Source organism: Salmo salar, chromosome ssa11 (genome assembly GCF_905237065.1).
Source record: "Salmo salar chromosome ssa11, Ssal_v3.1, whole genome shotgun sequence".
Classification (NCBI taxonomy): Eukaryota; Metazoa; Chordata; class Actinopteri; order Salmoniformes; family Salmonidae; genus Salmo; species Salmo salar.
Genome location: NC_059452.1, coordinates 3629861 through 3650175, shown reverse-complemented (window position 1 = coordinate 3650175; position 20315 = coordinate 3629861). Strand labels below are relative to the sequence as shown.

The 20315-nt window shown below is 44.1% G+C and overlaps 1 protein-coding gene across 1 annotated transcript in view; it reads right to left on the bottom strand.

Moving 5' to 3' along the window:
- Positions 1 to 20315, bottom strand: part of kcnk17 (potassium channel, subfamily K, member 17) — a 45713-nt gene that overhangs the window by 7904 nt on the left and 17494 nt on the right. The gene's annotated exons all lie outside the window — the stretch shown is intronic.

The following is a 20315-nucleotide window of genomic DNA, read 5'->3' as shown; positions in this document are numbered from 1 at the left end:
CTCGCTCACTTACGAATTCTCAGAAGGCAGCCCGACCTCAGTCCCCTTTTTCTCCGTCTTTGGGCCTATTCCTGGGAAAGCAATATATCCTTCTCGTCAGACTCGTTAAAGGAAAAAGCTTCTTCCAGTTCGAAGTGAGTAATCGATGTTCTGATGTCCAGAAGTAATTTTTGGTCATAAGAGATGGTAGCAGCAACATTATGAACAAAATAAGTAAAATAATAAGTTACAAACAACAAACAAACAAAATAGCACAGTTGGTTAGCAGCATGTAAAACGTAAGCCATCCTCTTCGGCGCCATGTATGTGTGGGGTACAAAGATGAGGTAGTCATTCAAAAATCATGTCCATGCAACTTATTACATAATTTTTTACTCCTGAATGTATTAAAGGCTTGCCATAAAAGTGGTTGAATAGTTATTGACACAAGAGATTTTAGCCTTTCATTTATAATTAATTTGTAAACATTTCTAAAAACATAATTTTGACATGGGGTATTGTCTGTAGGCCAGTGACGACAAATCTCTATTTAATCTATTTTAAATTCAGGCTTTAACACAGCAAAATGTGGAAAAGGTCAAGGGATGTGAATACTTTCCGAAGGCACTGTATGCTTTTCCACCTTGCTAACTAGCTAGCTAGCATCTGAATGCAGATAAAGTTACCCAAAGTAGCTAACATTAATGTAGTGTAGCTAAAGTTAGCTACACTACATGACCAAAAGTATGTGGACACCTGCTCATCGAGCATCTCATTCCAAAATCATGGGCATTAATATGGAGTTGGTTTCCCCTTTGCTGCTATAACAGCATTCACTATTATAGGAAGGCTTTCCACTAGATGTTAGAACCATACTGCAAGGACTTACCTCCATTCAGCCACAAGAGCACTAGTGAGGTTGGGTACTGATGTTGGGCGATTAGGACTGGCTCACAGTCAGCGTTCCAATTCATCCCAATGGTGTTCGAAGGGGCTGAGGTCAAGTTCTTCCATACCGATCTTGACAAACCATTTCTGTATGGACCTCGCTTTGTGCACAGGGGCATTGTCATGTTGAAACAGGAAAGGGCCTTACCCAAACTCTAGCCACATAATTGGATGTACAGAATCGTCTAGAATGTCATTGTATGCTGTAGCATTAAGATTTCCCTTCACTGGAACTAAGGGGCCTAGACCAAACCATAAAAAAGAGCCCAGACCAATTTTCCTCATCCACCAACCGATCTCCTGGCATCCACCAACCCCAGATTCATCCATCAGAATTCCAGATGGTAAAGTGTGATTCATGACTCCATCCGATGCTTGCCATTACACATGGTGATCTTAGGCTTGTGTGTGGCTGTTGGGCCTTAGAAACCCATTCCATGAAGCTTGACTGGGGCAGCTCTATCAGGGCAGAAATTTGACAAACTGACTTGTGGGAAAGGTGGCGACCTATGAAAGTTACTGAGCTCTTCAGTAAGGCCATTTTACTGCTGTTGTTTCTATGGAGATTGCATGGCTGTGTGCTCGATTTTATAGACCTGTCGGCAACGGGTATGCCTGAAATCCACCAATTTGAAGGGTTGTCCACATACTTTTGTATGTATACTTTTTTATATATATACTTTTGTGTATATGCGCACACACCAATCACCAGCAGTAGCTAGGTACTTAAATGTTTAGAAAATTATTTGGAGAAAAATGTGTACTTACAGTCCCCACTCTTGCTTGTCCTGAACCTTTTCAAAGTCGTTGCTGTGTGGCTTCGGTGTGGTCATGAGAGGAGCAAATGGCGCGAATGACTTGCTCACATCTTTTTTCTCCCTGCACTCGTATGTCACAGAAGCAAATGGCTTTTTAAATACTGAATTCAAATTGTAACAAAATTCAGTTATTCAATTGTGCAGTCATAAGATTGATTACAGGCCGTTTTCATTCCTATTCTGTGTATGTCAGAACATCTGACAACTTGACAACCTAATTTTGTCGTCAAAAATAAATATTTTATTGTGGATATTTCCATGAAGCCACAATCATTTAATACATTTAGGCTACGTAATATATGATTATTTTTGTGGATCTACTGTTTCAATGAGTACATCAAGCTAGCGGTCAGGCTGATCTTCGGCTAAATCGGGACCAAAACAGACAGAATAAACATAGTTTGGGATTAATATTTTTGGGCGAAATAGCGATCATAACGTACAGACCTGATATCGCCAATAATTCGAAGTCTGTGGACGTCGAAAGCTGAGTGGGAGTTACTTGTATGGTACCACTGCATTGGATGACTCCATCCCATAAAGACAACCGCAAATATATCTGTGATCTTACCCTGTTGTTACGTGGTACCACCTTCCCACTTACAGGGTAGGAGGTAAGCGGGGTGTAAAATTAAGTGGTGACTGTTTCCAAATAGATACTGTGAACTGATTCAGGAATCTAGGCGTATGTCGCAAGTCACAACTTCACAGGAGAGCTGTTTGAACATAAAACATTTGTTTTTTAATCTAAATGTATTTTTGGGCAGAAATGCCTTCTCAAACATGTGAACTTTCATGTGCCTTAATATCAAACTTGTATGCCATCTGTAAGTACGAATAAAATTGTTAAATTACGAGCCTAGTTGGTTTAGTCACAGAAAAAGGGAGCAACCATGATTGGCTGAGATAATGAGTGGGCTGGACATGCCGAGAGATGAGTTTGGATTGGTCTACCATATAGCAGGCATCTGTCTATTGGAGCTGGTCCGTATGTTTAGGTCATCGTGTCGAATGCTGCTTTAAAAATGTTTTTTTATTGTGTAGTAAAACTGCATAAACCTAATATCAAGTTTGAGTGTACTGTTAGCTAGCTAACTAACGTTAGCTGGCTGGCTTGCTAGCTAACGTTATGTGTATGCTCTCCAGTTTCTGGAAGACCGAGTTTTGAAATCAGTGGAATTCGAGTATTATACAGTAGCTAAGGAGATGGAGAAAACACCAGTCTGGATTACATCGTCAAACTAAGGCAACCATGAATGGCATCAGACAGGACAGGAGACACGTCCAACCATGATGTATACTGGTAAGATTTACAGATATTATACGTTTCTAATTTTGACAGCAAGTGGTTTCATTTCAAATGTACTGTTAGCTAGCTAACGTAAGCTGGCTGGGTCGCTAGCTAAAGTTATGTGTATGATCTTATTCTTCGTATCTCAGACACATTTGCTTGACTAGTTATAGCCATATAACCTGGTTGGTTAGCTACCTGCAGATTCATGCAGGGTAGTAACGTCATGAGTTGTGATTATGGTCCATTGTTTAGCATGCTAGCTACATGTCTTATTAACAAAAGACACCACTCTAATTTATACAAAGCATTTTCATTTCAAGTTAAGAAGGAAATACATTCCACAAACTAACAAGACACACCTGTTAATTGAAATGCATTCAAGGTGACTACCTCATGAAGCTAGTTGAGAGAACGCCAAGAGTGTGCAAAGCTGTCATTAAGCCAAAGAGTGGCTATTTGAATGATCTGAAGTATCAAATATATTTTTATTTGTTTAACCTGTTAGGGCTAGGGGGCAGCATTGACACGGCTGGATAAAAAACATACCCGATTTAATCTGGTTACCACTCCTACCCAGTAACTAGAATATGCATATACTTATTACATATGGATAGAAAACACCCTACATTTTCTAAAACTGTTTGAATGGTGTCTGTGAGTATAACAGAACTCAAATGGCAGGTCAAAACCTGAGAGATTCCTTTACAGGAAGTGGCCTGTCTGACCATTTCTTGAACTTCTTTTCCATCTCTATCATTTACTAAGGATCTCTGCTCTAACGTGACACTTCCCACGTCTTCCATAGGCTCTCAGAGCCCGGGAAAAAACAGAATGTCGTCATTCCAGCCCCAGGCTGAAACACATTATCGCCTTTCTCAAGTGGCCGATCAAGAGACACTGGCTTATGCGCGTGACCCCGACCGCCCCCGCCTTTGGGATTTTTTCCTCTGTTTGCCGAAAAGGAGATTCCCTGTCGGAATATTATCGCTTTTCTACGAGAAAAATGTCGTAAAAATTGATTTTAAACAGCGGTTGACATGCTTCGAAGTACGGTAATGGAATACTTAGAATTTTATTGTCACGAATTGCGCCATGCGCGTGACACTTCTTTACTATTTCGGATAGTGTCTGGAACGCATACGAACAAAACGCCGCTATTCGGATATAACGATGGATTATTTTGGACCAAACCAACATTTGTTATTGAAGTAGCAGTCCTGGGTGTGTATTCTGACGAAGACAACAAAAGGTAATGAAACTTTTATAATAGTAAATATGATTATGGTGAGTGCTAAACTTGCCGGGTGTCTAAATAGCGAGCCCGTGATGCCTGGGCTATGTACTTAGAATATTGCAAAATGTGCTTTCACCAAAAAGCTATTTTAAAATCGGACATATAGAGTGCATAGAGGAGGTCTGTATCTATAATTCTTAAAATAATTGTTATGCTTTTTGTGAACGTTTATCGTGAGTAATTTAGTAAAATGTTAGCGAATTCCCGGAAGTTTGCTAGTTCTGAACGTCACATGCTAATGTAAAAAGCTGGTTTTTGATATAAATATGAACTTGATTGAACAAAACATGCATGTATTGTATAACATAATGTCCTAGGGTTGTCATCTGATGAAGATCATCAAAGGTGAGTGCTGCATTTAGCTGTCTTCTGGGTTTTGGTGACATTATATGCTGGCTTGAAAAATGGGTGTCTGATTATTTCTGGCTTGGTACTCTGCTGACATAATCTAATGTTTTGCTTTCGTTGTAAAGCCTTTTTGAAATCGGACAGTGTGGTTAGATTAACGAGAGTCTTGTCTTTAAATGGCTGTAAAATAGTCATATGTTTGAGAAATTGAAGTAATAGGATTTTTAAGGTTTTGAAAATCGCGCCACAGGATAGCAGTGGCTGTTACGTAGTTGGGACGAATTCGTCCCGCCTAGCCTAGAGAGGTTAACACTTTTATGGTTACTACATGATTCCATATGTGTTATTTAATGGGTTTGATGTCTTGACTATTATTCTTGACTGTAGAAAATAGTAAACATTTTATGACGCCTTACACCCATTGTAAATCTTAAGCCAGCAGACGAATCCTTTATCCTCTCAGTGTGGAGGAATGGAATGTATGGTGGGCCTATGGAGAACCTACCTCAGAACAGTTACATGCAATAAATGGACTTTGGGACAATATGTTTTGTCTGCCAAAATTGTGGTAATGACGACAGATGGAATATGGAAATGAATGTCGTTTCTGTTATGTTATTAAAAGTAAAATGACGACATCATTGTTACTTAAAGAGTTTTTATAATATGTACCTGATGTTTTCATACTGTACGTTGTGTGGAAAATGTCCAGATCAAAGAGAATGTTTTTGTAAAGATGAAATGTGAAGTTAGTTGTCTAACTTCCAGACCTTGCCTCGTAACTAGTGGCACCCAGAGAACTTGTCATAAAGACGAAAACGCCCTAAGAATTTACATATCAGACTAGGTGACCACGCACTGCAGCCAAGTTCTGAGTTAGTCGCAACCCCAAAACGCAACATGAGGTTGAAGAAGACAAAGGAACCTTTTAACAATCTATTCTGCGGATGAGTAGCTGTGTCTAAGAGGGTGAATTCAAGCAGGACCACCAAGTTACCACTCTCCAAGGAATTGTGTGTCTACACTGCTTTCATTCCCACGCTGGAACCATCTACATGGCTGATTAGCTGTCCTCAGAAGACACCTTTTTCAGAACGAGGGCGAGGAAACAGACCACTGAGAGAAAGGACAATGACATCGTGTGGACAATTCCGAGACTTACACCCGGTAACAACAGAGGTGCTGCCATCAGAGGAGACGGAGGAACTCGGTCCATGAGGAGATACACCGACTGAGACTTTCGACAAGTAATTACATAATTATATTCTGACCCATAAGAGCGGCAGTTCGGGGCAAGGTGTTAAGGCTAAACTAAGCATATTTTATAAATGTATCGAAGTGTGCTTTTCTCTCATGCACTCTCTGTCACGTTCTGGCCAGTAAAGGGGTTATTTGTTATTGTAGTTTGGTCAGGACGTGGCAGGGGGGTATTTGTTTTATGTGGTTCGGGGTGTGTGGTTTATGTTTTCCGGGGTTTTTGGGCTATGTTCTATGTTAGTATATTTATATGTTCTAGTCTAGTCTTTGTAGTTCTATGTTTAGTTTTGGCCTTCAATTGGAGGCAGCTGTTCCTCGTTGCCTCTGATTGAAGGTCCTATATAGAGGGGTGTGTTTTGTTTGGGTTTTGTGGGAGGTTGATGTTGTACTGCTTTGTGTTAGCCTACAACACTGTTTAGCTGTTGTTCATTTTATTATTTTTGTTAAGTGTTCAAGTTTATTAAATAAAAGTTAAAGATGAGCACTCAACCCGCTGCGCCTTGGTCCACTTCCTACGACGGCCGTGACACTCTCTCTTGCCCTCTTTTTAGAAATCCCCATTTTCTGTAACACGTGTCATATTGTGTTGGCCCACTAGGGACCTCTTTCATTGTACTAAATTCTAATCAATAGCCTAGAATGTGTGTATCTTATCATTTTAGCTTGTTAGTAAATAAATAATCAACTCAATTGGTATGGTACGGACTTATTTAGTGGGACTCGGGTTTGTGCAGATTCCCGGATTATGCGACGTACAGGATGAGACTGTAGTGGAAATTAATTCATTAGCGACTGTTGTAAAATCGATATTCTGATATTCTTTGAGTTAATTTGGGAAATGGAAACTCAATTAAAAAAAAAATTCTCATGGTGCCCCAGGTTACTGAGTTAATGGTTACCTGATTCATGTAATCACGTAATTATAAACAGTTAATCATTCGATGAACAGCAGTCTTTACATTAATCAATACAACGTCACGACAGCTAAGATACCAAAAGGAGCTTGGTCCCTACCCCCAAAACATCTCACCTCGAAGCCTATTCTGCATAGCTTGACTGGATGTAATGAGGATGGCTTCAGGACAGTGATCATGGTGACTAGGGAATCCTATTTTCCCAAAAATCTACCAAGTTTCAATACTGGGAATCATTCATGTTTATCCCAACCCCGGAAATATGGCAAAAATCGGAAGTGCCCATTTAAAATGTTTAGTATCAAGCCACATGTCGAGACCCAAATGCAGACACAGAAGGCAGATGGTTGGAGTCTTACAATGTCTATTAATCGAAAGGGGTAGGCAAGAGAATGGTTGTGGACAGGCAAAAAGGTCAAAACCAGATCAGAGTCCAGGAGGTACAGAGTGGCAGACAGGCTCATGGTCAAGGCAGGCAGAATGGTCAGGCAGGCGGGTAAAAAGTCCAGAAACAGGCAATGGTGAAAACTGGGAGGACTATAAAAAAAGGAGAACGCAAAAGGCAGGAGAATGGGAAAACCGCTGGTTGACTTGAAAACAAACAAGACGAACTGGCACAGAGAGACAGGAAACACAGGGATAAATACACAGGGGAAAATAAGCGACACATGGAGGGGGTGGAGACACAAGGACAGGTGAAACAGATCAGGGCGGGACAGTTTAGAACCAAGATATGGTCACAATGCCAGGGTTCTCTCAAAATAAGACTGTCACTGAGCCACATTGGCTGCACCACTATGTAAAGATTTCACAGCAAGTGAAACTGATATTTAGTAATGATAGAGTAACTTTGATCGCCAATGACATTGTTGTGAATTGCTAAGCATTATCATGTTCCTATCTCGACACAGAGCCCGCTCAGGACACACAGAACGCACCCCTTGTAGGCTATAGCGCTGTCAAATAAACAAACTTTGTAACGGCAGTCAAACAAAAGTCAAATTATCAAAGTTGCTAAGCTTGCCAGATACCCAGCTAGCAATGAGGAATCGGCCCCGAAGCGGCCTTCTTCTGGGGGGCCGGAACTGATTGACTCGGCCGGGAATCGGGTGTTGGACTCGGCCCGGAATCAAAATCAATCACTGCTCAGAATTCTTTTCCGGCATCTTACCAGAATCCCCCTAGAAGCGGCCCAATGCAAATTTAAATAAGTGAATACAAAATGACCCGATTTAATAATTTTAAATATTACTATTATACATTCTATAAATAAATTATACCCATCCACAAAAAAAATGTACTATTTTTTTTAACCCCTTTTCGTCATAACCAATTGTCTTGCCCCATCGCTGCAATTCGCGTACGGCCTCGGGAGAGGCAAAGGTGCGTCCTCCGAAACATAACCCCTCCTAGCGCCACTGCTTGTCACAAGCATCGTTGTAGGGAGCGGACCAAACTGCAGCAGGTATAGTGTACATCTTTTTATTAGAAGGAAAAAACTAAAATACACTTACACAAAACAAACGATGATAAACAGTCCAGTAAGGTGCACAAACGCAAGAGAAAATACTACAGTACCCCCCCCCCCCCAAAGGTGCAGACCCCGGATGCACCGAAACACAAAACCCTACAAAAATAACCCCAAACTAAAGTGAGGGAATGTAGGGTGGCAATCGTCACCGATGGCTCCCGTGCTACACCCCCCCACCCGAATCCTCCAACTACGGAGGTGGCTCAGGCTCCGGCTTTAGTCCCCATCCTAACCTGCCCACCCCCCTTGAAGGCTCATGGCTGTAGACCACTGCTAAAGGCTCTGGGCTAAGGTGCGTCGCTGGAGACCTCGGGCCGAGGCGCGTCGCTGGAGACCTCGGGCCGAGGAGCGTCTCTGGAGACTCAGGGCCGAGGAGCGTCTCTGGAGACTCAGGGCCGAGGAGCGTCTCTGGAGACTCAGGGCCGAGGAGCGTCTCTGCAGGCTCCGGACTGTGGGCCGTCTCTGCAGGCTCCGGACTGTGGGCCGTCTCTGCAGGCTCCGGACTGTGGGCCGTCTCTGCAGGCTCCGGACTGTGGGCCGTCACTGCAGGCTCCGGACTGTGGGCCGTCTCTGCAGGCTCCAGACTGTGGGCCGTCACTGCAGGCTCCGGACTGTGGGCCGTCACTGCAGGCTCCGGTCTGTGGGCCGTCTCTGCAGGTTCCGGACTGTGGGCCGTCTCTGCAGGTTCCGGACTGTGGGCCGTCTCTGCAGGCTCCGGACTGTGGGCCGTCTCTGCAGGCTCCGGACAGTGGGCCGTCTCTGCAGGCTCCGGACTGTGGGCCGTCTCTGCAGGCTCCGGACTGTGGGCCGTCTCTGCAGGCTCCGGACTGTGGGCCGTCTCTGCAGGCTCCGGACTGTGGGCCGTCTCTGCAGGCTCCGGACTGTGGGCCGTCTCTGCAGGCTCCGGACTGTGGGCCGTCTCTGCAGGCTCCGGACTGTAGGACGTCGCCGGAAGCACTGGATGGGGAACTGTCGCCGGAAGCTCTAGACGGGGCACTGTCGCCGGAAGCTCTGGACAGGGAACTGTCGCCGGAAGCTCTGGACGGGGAACTGTCACCGGAAGCTCTGGACGGGGAACTGTCGCCGGAAGCTCTGGACGGGGAACTGTCGCCGGAAGCTCTGGACGGGGAACTGTCGCCGGAAGCTGTGGACGGGGAACTGTCGTGGGAAGCTCTGGATGGGGAACTGTGCGAGGGCTAGTGCGAGGAGCAGGAGCAGGACATACTGGACTGGGCAGGTGCACTAAAGGCCTGGTGCGTGGGGCTGGCTTTGGAGGCGCCAGAACAGTAACACGCACCACAGGGCTATTGCGAGGAGCAGGAACTGGATACACTGGGCCTTGACTACGCACTGGAGGTCTGGAGCGTACAGCCTGCACAACCCGTCCTGGCTGGATTGTTACTGTAGCCCGGCACGGGCAGAGTGCTGGCACAGGGCGAACTGGGCTGTGCTGAGGCATGATGGCTGCCGTGCGTAGAGCAGGCGCAGGGTAGCCTGGGCCTAGGAGACGCACTGGTGGCCAGATGTATTGAGCAGGCATACTTCTCCCTGGCTGGATGCCCACTCTAGCACGGCACTTGCGGGGGGCTGGTATCGCTCGTACCGGACTGTGCGTGCGGATGGGCAAGACCGTGTGCACTTCCGCATAGCACGGTGCTCTCACTGCCTAACGCTCCCCATAATAAGCATGAGGAGTTGGTTGAGGCCTATTGCCTGACTTACTCCAACTCCCCGTGTGCCCCGCCCCAAAAAATTTGGGGGGCTGCCTCCTCACCTCCTGAAATGGAGGATATAGTGCCTCGTACCTCTGACGCTCACCCTTTGCTGCCTCCAGGTCCTCCTTCGGGCGCCGGTACTCCCCAACCTGGTGCCATGGTCCTGCCCCATCCAGGATCTCCTCCCAGGTCCATGACTCCCTATACTTTTCCTGCTGCGCCTTCCTCCACTGCTTGGTCCTTCGTTGGTTGGTGGTTCTGTCACAAGCGTCGTTGTAGGGAGCGGACCAAACTGCAGCAGGTATAGTGATCATCTTCTTTTTATTAGAAGGAAAAAACAAAAATACTCTTACACAAAACAAACGACGAAAAACAGTCCAGTAAGGTGCTCAGACTATACACGGAAACAACCACCCACAACACAAGAGAAAATAAACCCACTTAAATATGGCCTCCAATTAGAAGCAACAACAACCAGCTGCCTCTAATTGGAGGTCGTTCCCAAAACTAACATAGATATAAAAAACTAGAAAACCCACATAGAAATAAAAAACATAGAACATAAACCAAAACTCCGAAACACACTAAATAAACACCCCCTACCACGCCCTGACCACACTACAATAACAAACAACCCCTTTTACTGGTCAGGACGTGACACTGCTTCTTGACACAATGTACGCTTAACCCGGAAGCCTGCCGTACCAATGTGTCAGAGGAAAAACCGTACACCTAGTGACCATGTCAGCGTGCATGCGCCTGGCCCGCTACAGAAGTCGATGGAACCAGGACATCCCAGCCGGACAAACCCTCCTCTAACCCGGACGACCAATTGTGCGTTGCCTCATGGGTCTCCCGGTCGCATCTGTAGGAACGCAGTTTGCACTGTGTTGCGGTGTCTTAGACCGCTGCGCCACTCGGGAGGCCCCATCCACAAAGTTTTCAATGCTTATCAATTGCCTTGCACAAAGTATCAAAATACTAAAATACTACTTAAACATGACTCTTAAATAATTTTATTTAAATGCTAATACATTTTTGGGATCACAGAAACAATAAATAAATAATGAAATGTTCATTATTTAAAGCAGCCCGTGTAATCATCTGCCACAATCGGCCCGAGTCCCAAGTTATTCATTTGGGCCAGATAACTCACACCGGAATCGTCCCGAGCTCAATCTCCGCATCCTAGCCATACGTCATACTGTCGAAGGTGGCCCAGACTCGGGCCGCATGAAGTCGACGGCCGAGTGCCCCGACTCTCAGCCGGAATCGTTCCAGATCCATTGTGCTAGCTGCGTAACATCCTATTTGGCAAAATCGATTTGACGATTATACAGATAGCAGATCAGCTCATGAATAATGGGGAGATGTAAAGAGGACATTGTTTAAATATCAGGGTATCTTACGGGGGACCAACTCTGTTTTAAAAATGATGCATATCTGCTCTCATACTGTTTGTTGATCACAGATCTCTACTAAGCGCTCATATGGGCAGCAATACGAGACAGCATATAGAATCGGGGGAAATGTTATAGCTGTATTTTGACATGCATAGGCGAGACGTGCTTTGATAATGCAACCTGTGGATTACAGAATAAAGTTAGGAATTTTCATGCGAGACAGGAGTCAGGATTTTGCTTTACAGTGGGATTGGGACGATGGGAAAATATCCTAGGCTCTATATAAGGCTATATAAGGTTAGGCTACTACGTGAGACAATAATAATACACTTGATTTAGGCTACATTATTTCATGGTAAAGGTTTCTGATCAGTGATAGATGAGCAAACAAAAAAATGAGCTACCACTTGTCCAGTCAGGAATCAATTAACCAAATATACAGACAGATTCAGTGAATCAAAATCACATTGATTGATTATCAGACAAGTCACAGGCTTGTATAACATGCTAGCAAAATGTTCTGATATTTTATTTTATTTATTATTTACTTAACCTTTATTTAACTAGGCAAGTCAGTTAAGAACAAATTCTTATTTACAATGATGGCCTACCAAGAGGCAAAAGGCCTCCTGCGGTGAGGGCTGGGATGAAAAATAAATAAGTAGGACAAAATTTACATCACGACATCAGCTAAAGGCTATTATATTAGCAAACTAGAATAAAGATGATGTCACGGATTTCCCCGGTACTGCTGCTCATTCTGTTCACCAGCTCCGGAGGTCTACTCACCGGCCTTCTAGGCATCACTGAACTGGATCATTACCACCAACCCCTGAATGTCTTGTCTCATTACGCACACTTGGTTCCCATTCCCCCTGATTAGTATGTGTATATATGTGCCCTCTGTTCCCCATTGTCCTTGTTGATTATTGTTCCATGTCTGTTGGTCCTGTGAGTACCTGGGCTCTGTTGTATCGGCTTTCGTGTTACCATGTTAGTGTGCACTTATTATTACGGGTCCTATCCCTTGTATTGTTATTACGGGTCTCATCCCGTGTATTTATTAGAGGTTTACACCTTGCTCTTTGTTTGAGTGACAGCCCTGTGTTTTATATATATATATATATATACATGTTTGTTTTGGGCTTCGTCCCCATCATGTTCATGACATACTCTATTTTGGGTAGAGAAATGAAAAACTATTTTGTATTCCTGCGCCTGTCTCCTATCATTATACAACGTGACAGATGATCATCAGCTCTCACCTCAATTTAGCTAACATTTCCCCAGCATAATTGTTACTAAATATTCAAATGGAGATTTCAGTGAAATCTAAAATCTGACATTGATTGATTTGTTTAGACGAGTCCCCCACCCTTGTCTCAAAAAGCACATCCAAATCAAAACGGTGCTGAAATTATCATCTAGGTGACCACACACGACTATCGCTTTAAATTAGTATAACGGATGGATATGACTTTGGGAATAAGCAAGAATTTAATAAATGTTTTCAATTGCATTTGCTTACTTTATTCCAATACAGTTAAAGTCTGAAGTTTACATATACCTAAGACAAATACATTTTAAACTCAGTTTTTCACAAAAACTGACAGAGCTGGTGTAAAGGAGTCAGGTTTGTAGGCCTCCTTGCTCGCACACGATTTTTCAGTTCTGCCCACAAATTTTCTATATGATTGAGGTCAGGGCTGGCCACTCCAATACCTTGACTTTGTTGTCTTTAAGCCATTTTTCCACAACTTTGGAAGTATGCTTGGGGTCATTGTCCATTTGGAAGATCGATTTGCGACCAAGCTTTAACTTCCTGACTGATGTCTTGAGATGTTGCTTCAAAATATCCACATAATTTTCCATCCTCATGATGCCATCCATTTTGTGAAGTGCACCAGTCCCTCCTGCAGCAAAGGACCCCCCACAACATGATGCTGCCACCCCCGTGCTTCACGGTTGGGATGGTGTTCTTCAGATTGCAAGCTTCCCCCTTTTTCCTCCAAACATAACGATGGTCATTATGGCCAAACAGTTCTATTTTTGTTTCATCAGACCAGAGGACATTTCTCCAAAAAGTACAATCTTGCTGAGCGGCCTTTCAGGTTATGTCGATATAGGACTCGTTTTACTGTGGATATAGATACTTTTGTACCTGTTTCCTCCAGCATCTTCACAAGGTCCTTTGCTGTTGTTCTGGGATTGATTTGCACTTTTCCTACCAAAGTACGTTCATCTCAGAACAGAACGTGTCTCCTTCCTGAGCGGTATGACGGCTGTGTGGTCCCATGGTGTTTATACTTGCGTACTATTGTTTGTACAGATGAACGTGGTACCTTCAGGCGTTTGGAAATTGCTCCCAAGGATGAAGCAGACTTGTGGAGGTCTACAATTTTATTTACTGAGGTCTTGACTAATTCCTTTTGATTTTTCAAATGATGTCAAGCAAAGAGGTACTGCGTTTGAAGGTAGACCTTGAAATACATCTACAGGTACGACTCCAATTGACTCAAATTATGTCAATTAGTCTATCAGAAGCTTCTAAAGCCTTGACATCATTTTCGGGAATTTTCCAAGCTGTTTATTAAAGGCACAGTCAACTTAGTGAATGTAAACTTCTGACCCACTGGAATTGTGATACAGTGAATTATAAGTTAAATAATCTGTCTGGAAACAATTGTTGGAAAAATTACTTGTGTCATGCACAAAGTAGATGTCCGAACTGACTTGCCAAAACTATAGTTTGTTAACAAGAAATTTGTGGAGTGGTTGAAAAACGAGTTTTAATGACTCCAACCTAAGTGTATATAAACTGTCACGTCCTGACCAGTAAAGGGCTTATTTGTTATTGTAGTTTGGTCAGGACGTGGCAGGGGGTATTTTTTTAGAGTGTTTAGGTGTTTGTTATATTATGTGTTTATGTAGAAGGGGTATTTGTTTAGAGTGTTTCGGGGTTTATTGAGCTATGTGTTTATGTAGAGGGGTGTTGGTTTAGAGTGTACCGGGGTTTTAGGTTTCGGTTCTAGGTTAGGGTATTCTATGTTAGTTCTAGGTTGTTTAGGTCTATGTTTAGCTTTATTGATTTGACCTTCAATTGGAGGCAGCTGTTCCTCGTTGCCTCTGATTGAAGGTCCTATGTATAGGGGTGTCTTGTAGCAGGGTATTGTGGGTAGTTATTTTCTGTATAGCTGATATGCCTTATGGAGCTGGTCAGTCGTTGTTTGTTTATTTTGTAAGTGTTCACTTTTCTTAAAATTAAATAATATGAGCATTCACGTACCTGCTGCGCCTTGGTCCATTCACTACGACGATCGTGACATAAACTAACGACTTCAACTGTATGTTCATCATTCGGTTGATCATAACTTTGGTGAGTTTTCCTCTGAGCTTTTTCTAGGCCCAATGGCTGTTTCCTTGTCTCCTCACTCCTCTGGTGCCTGCTTCCGCCGTGTTGTTCTCAACACTAGTTTAAATCAACATAGTCAACTGTTTTCTATATATCTGTATTTTTTTCAGGTTAGGGCTCATTTAATTTCTATGATGTCGGACCAGGCCTGGGTTCGGGCTTCAGCTCACAGGGGTCGGACGGGCTTCGAATTTTCAGTTCTGATGAGAACTCTAAATTGCATTCGGGTCTCCTGTGCAGTCCGGCAGTGTCAATTAATTATTATTTTTTTATTTTTTTATTTAACCAGGTTGGCAAGTTGAGAACAAGTTCTCATTTACAATTGCGACCTGGCCAAGATAAAGCAAAGTAGTTCGACACATACAACAACACAGAGTTACACATGGAGTAAAACAAACATACAGTCAATAATACAGTAGAAAAATAAGTCTATATACAATGTCAGCAAATGAGGTGAGATAAGGGATGTAAAGGCAAAAAAGGCCTTTACATCCCTTTACATCGTTGTTTGTTTATTTTGTAAGTGTTCACTTTTCTTAAAATTAAAAAAGATGAGCATTCACGTACCCGCTGCGTCTTGGTCCATTCACTACGACGATCGTGACAGAACTACCCACCACAAACGGACCAAGCAGCGGAGGAAGGAGCAGCAGCAGAGCTCCGTGGAATCATGGACATGGGAGGAAATTCTGGACGGGGCTGGACCATGGCACCAGGCTTGGGAATACCGTCGCCCACCGGAGGAGATAGAGACAGCCAAGGCGGAGCGGCGCCGGTATGAGGCTTTGTACGCGTCGATGGGGAAGCACGAGAGGCACCCCCAATAATTATTTTGGGGGGGGCACACGGGTAGTTTGGCTGGGCCAAGGGTGAGCCCTAAGCCAACTCCCCGTGCTTATTATGGGAAGCATTTGGAGTGGAGAGCGCCGGAGTATGCGGAAGTGCGCAAGATCTCGCCCATGCGCACGCACAGTCCGGTGCGAGCGATCCCAGCCCCTCGCAAGTGCCGTGCTAGAGTAGGCATCCAGCCTGGAAGGAGGATGCCTGCACAGCGCATCTGGCCACCAGTGCGCCTCCTAGGCCCAGGCTACCCTACGCCTGCTCTACGCACGGCAACCATCAGGCCTCTCCACAGCCCAGTTCGCCCTGTACCAGAACTCTGTTCGTGCAGGGCTGCTATTACCATCCAGCCAGGACGGGTTGTGCAAGAGGTGCACTCCAGACCTCCAGTGCTTACCCATGGCCCGGTATATCCAGTCCCTGCTTCTCGTGCTGGCCCTGAGGTGCGTGTCTCCAGTCTGGCGTCTCCAAAGCCAGTCCCACGCACCAGGCTTCCAGTGCGTCAGCCCAGTCCAGTACGCCCTGTTCCTACTCCTCGCACTAGCCTCAGAGTGTGTGTCCCTAGTCTGATACCTCCAGTACCAGCCCCACGCACTAGGCTTCCAGTGCGTCAGCCCAGTCCAGTAGGCCCTGTTCCTGCTCCTCGCACAAGCCTTGTGGTGCGTGTCCCTAGTCTGGCACCTCCTAAGCCAGCCCCACGCATCAGGCCTTCAGTGCGCAGTACCCGTCCATAGTGTCCGGCAACAGTGCCCAGTCCAGAGTGTCCGGCAACAGTGCCCAGTCCAGAGTGTCCGGCAACAGTGTACAGTCCGGAACCGAGTGAGACGGCCTACAGTCCGGAACCGAGTGAGACGGCCTACAGTCCGGAGCTCCCAGAGCCGCCCTACAGTCCGGAGCTCCCAGAGCCGCCCTACAGTCCGGAGCTCCCAGAGTCGCCCTACAGTCCGGAGTTCCCAGAGTCGCCCTACAGTCCGGAGTTCCCAGAGTCGCCCTACAGTCCGGAGTTCCCAGAGTCGCCCTACAGTCCGGAGCTCCCAGAATCGCCCTACAGTCCGGAGCTCCCAGAGTACAGTCCAAGGTCTACAGTGACATGCTTCAGGCCAAGGTATTCAGTAGGGGTGGACTGGTCAGGTGGGGGACTAAGGCCTGAGCCTGAGCCACCTCCACTGTAGGTTTGGGGAGGGGGGGTGTAGCACGGGAGCCGTCGGTGACGGCAGCCACCCTCCCTTCCCTCCCTTTAGTTAGTGGTTAATTTTGTAGATATTTTTTGTTGTGAGGTGCATCTGGGGTCTGCGCCTTTGGGGGGGTACTGTCACGTCCTGACCAGTAAAGGGCTTATTTGTTATTGTAGTTTGGTCAGGACGTTGCAAGGGGTATTTGTTTAGAGTGTTTAGGTGTTTGTTATATTATGTGTTTATGTAGAAGGGGTATTTGTTTAGAATGTTTCGGGGTTTATTGGGCTATGTGTTTATGTAGAGGGGTGTTGGTTTAGAGTGTACCGGGGTTTTAGTTTTAGGTTCTAGGTTAGGGTATTCTATGTTAGTTCTAGGTTGTTTAGGTCTATGTTTAGCTTTATTGATTTGACCTTCAATTGGAGGCAGCTGTCCCTCGCTGCTTCTGATTGAAGGTCCTATGTATAGGGGTGTCTTGTAGTAGAGAATTGTGTGTAGTTATTTTCTGTATAGCTGATATGCCTTATGGAGCTGTTCAGTCGTTGTTTGTTTATTTTGTAAGTGTTCACTTTTCTTAAAATTAAATAATATGAGCATTCACGTACCTGCTGCGCCTTGGTCCATTCACTACGACGATCGTGACATAAACTAACGACTTCAACTGTATGTTCATCATTCGGTTGATCATAACTTTGGTGAGTTTTCCTCTGAGCTTTTTCTAGGCCCAATGGCTGTTTCCTTGTCTCCTCACTCCTCTGGTGCCTGCTTCCGCCGTGTTGTTCTCAACACTAGTTTAAATCAACATAGTCAACTGTTTTCTATATATCTGTATTTTTTTCAGGTTAGGGCTCATTTAATTTCTATGATGTCGGACCAGGCCTGGGTTCGGGCTTCAGCTCACAGGGGTCGGACGGGCTTCGAATTTTCAGTTCTGATGAGAACTCTAAATTGCATTCGGGTCTCCTGTGCAGTCCGGCAGTGTCAATTAATTATTATTTTTTTATTTTTTTATTTAACCAGGTTGGCAAGTTGAGAACAAGTTCTCATTTACAATTGCGACCTGGCCAAGATAAAGCAAAGTAGTTCGACACATACAACAACACAGAGTTACACATGGAGTAAAACAAACATACAGTCAATAATACAGTAGAAAAATAAGTCTATATACAATGTCAGCAAATGAGGTGAGATAAGGGATGTAAAGGCAAAGGCCATGGTGGCAAAGTAAATACAATATAGCAAGTAAAACACTGGAATGGTAGATTTGCAGTGGAAGAAAGTGTAAAGTAGAAATATAAATAATGGGGTGCAAAGGAGCAAAATAAATAAATACAGTAGGGGAAGGGGGTAGTTGTATGGGCTAAATTATAGATGGGCTATGTACAGGTGCAGTGATCTGTGAGCTGCTATGACAGCTGGTGCTTAAAGCTAGTGAGGTAGGTAAGTGTTTCCAGTTTGAGAATTTTGTAGTTCGTTCCAGTCATTGGCAGCAGAGAACTGGAAGGAGAGACGGCCAAGGAGAAATTGGCTTTGGGGGTGACCAGAGAGATATACCTGCTGGAGCGCGTGCACAGGTGGGTGCTGCTATGGTGACCAGTGAGCGGAGATAAGGGGGGACTTTACCTAGCAGGGTCTTGTAGATGACCTGGAGCCAGTGGGTTTGGCGACGAGTATGAAGCGAGGGCCAGCCAACGAGAGCGTACAGGTCGCAGTGGTGGGTAGTATATGGGGCTTTGGTGACAAAACGGATGGCACTGTGATAGACTGCATCCAGTTTATTGAGTAGGGTATTAGAGGCTATTTTGTAAATTACATCGCCAGAGTCGAGGATCGGTAGGATGGTCAGTTTTACGAGGGTATGTTTGGCAGCATGAGTGAAGGATGCTTTGTTGCGAAATAGGAAGCCGATTCTAGATTTAACTTTGGATTGGAGATGTTTGATGTGAGTCTGGAAGGAGTGTTTACAGTCTAACCAGACACCTAGGTATTTGTAGTTGTCCACATATTCTAAGTCAGAACTGTCCAGAGTAGTGATGCTGGACGGGCGGGCAGGTGCAGGCAGTGATTGGTTGAAGAGCATGCATTTAGTTTTACTTGTATTTAAGAGCAGTTGGAGGCCACGGAAGGAGAGTTGTATGGCATTGAAGCTTGTCTGGAGGGTTGTTAACATAGTGTCCAAAGAAGGGCCAGAAGTATACAGAATGGTGTCGTCTGCGTAGAGGTGTATCAGAGACTCACCAGCAGCAAGAGCAACATCATTGATGTATACAGAGAAAAGAGTTTATGTGTGTGCTTTGAATTTAGGGTGACTTTGTGAGTAAATACACTGGCTAAAGGCTTCCATGTGACACCTGTTTGGATAATGTGCAATAAAAAAAAATCCTATCTGCTGATGCGCATGTTGTGTATTTTGTGAAATTCCATTAGCCCAACATTGGGGGAAAATGTTGTAATTTCTCAGGTCTTGTCATCAATGTTTTTCGGGAAATGTGAAGAGTGGTCCTGGGACAGTCCCGGGATCCCGGTTACCGGTATTAATCCCTAATGGTGACAATCTAAAGTGTGATAAAAAAAAAAAAACTTACACAAGTAAGTATTCATACAATAACCAAAAGTTAAATGAAACTATTGTTGAATTTATTCTGCAATTATCAAGTGTAATAGAAATAAGATAAATGGTTTAGAGCAATAATGTTTCAATGACTTTGTTGTAATTTCCCTTCTCAGTTCAATACAATAAAAAACACATATTCAATTGGCTTTTCAAATGCAAGGAAATACCCTTATTTCCATTCTATCAAAACTCCAAAATCAGACCTTTAAAGCGGAATTCAGCAGTGGAGACAAAGCGTTTTCCCCACCCGTTTCAGTAAAAAGCTGAGGGATGAGTCAAATTCATAGACAGAGCTATGGATGCAAGGACTGAACATCCATGATAAATAAATTATCATATAGCCAATGTTCATTGATGTTTCTTAGGTACTACTTTGAAAGAGACTGGTATGACTATGTATGTATATAGTAATAAGCTGTTTCTTACTTTTACTTAACTTTGGGACAAACATTTATTACTTATGATTACATTTTGTGACTATGTTCCTTGGTGTTTCTTATATATTATATTAAAATAGTGGCGTGAGTAGGTATTTACATAGTTATTCGCTGATACTTAGTTGTATTTACAATCATACTTAGTTGTACTTACCTATATAATAAAAAATATTATTATATGTAGTACTTACTTGCTTGGTACATTTACTTGCTTGGTACATTTAAGAAGACATTTTTACTACAAATGTAGATTTTGTTGCTATGTATTTACCTAGTAAATACATAGTAATTAACGTCTGTAAAATGAAGGGTTACCCCGGTCTGTTTCTAGAGCTTCCA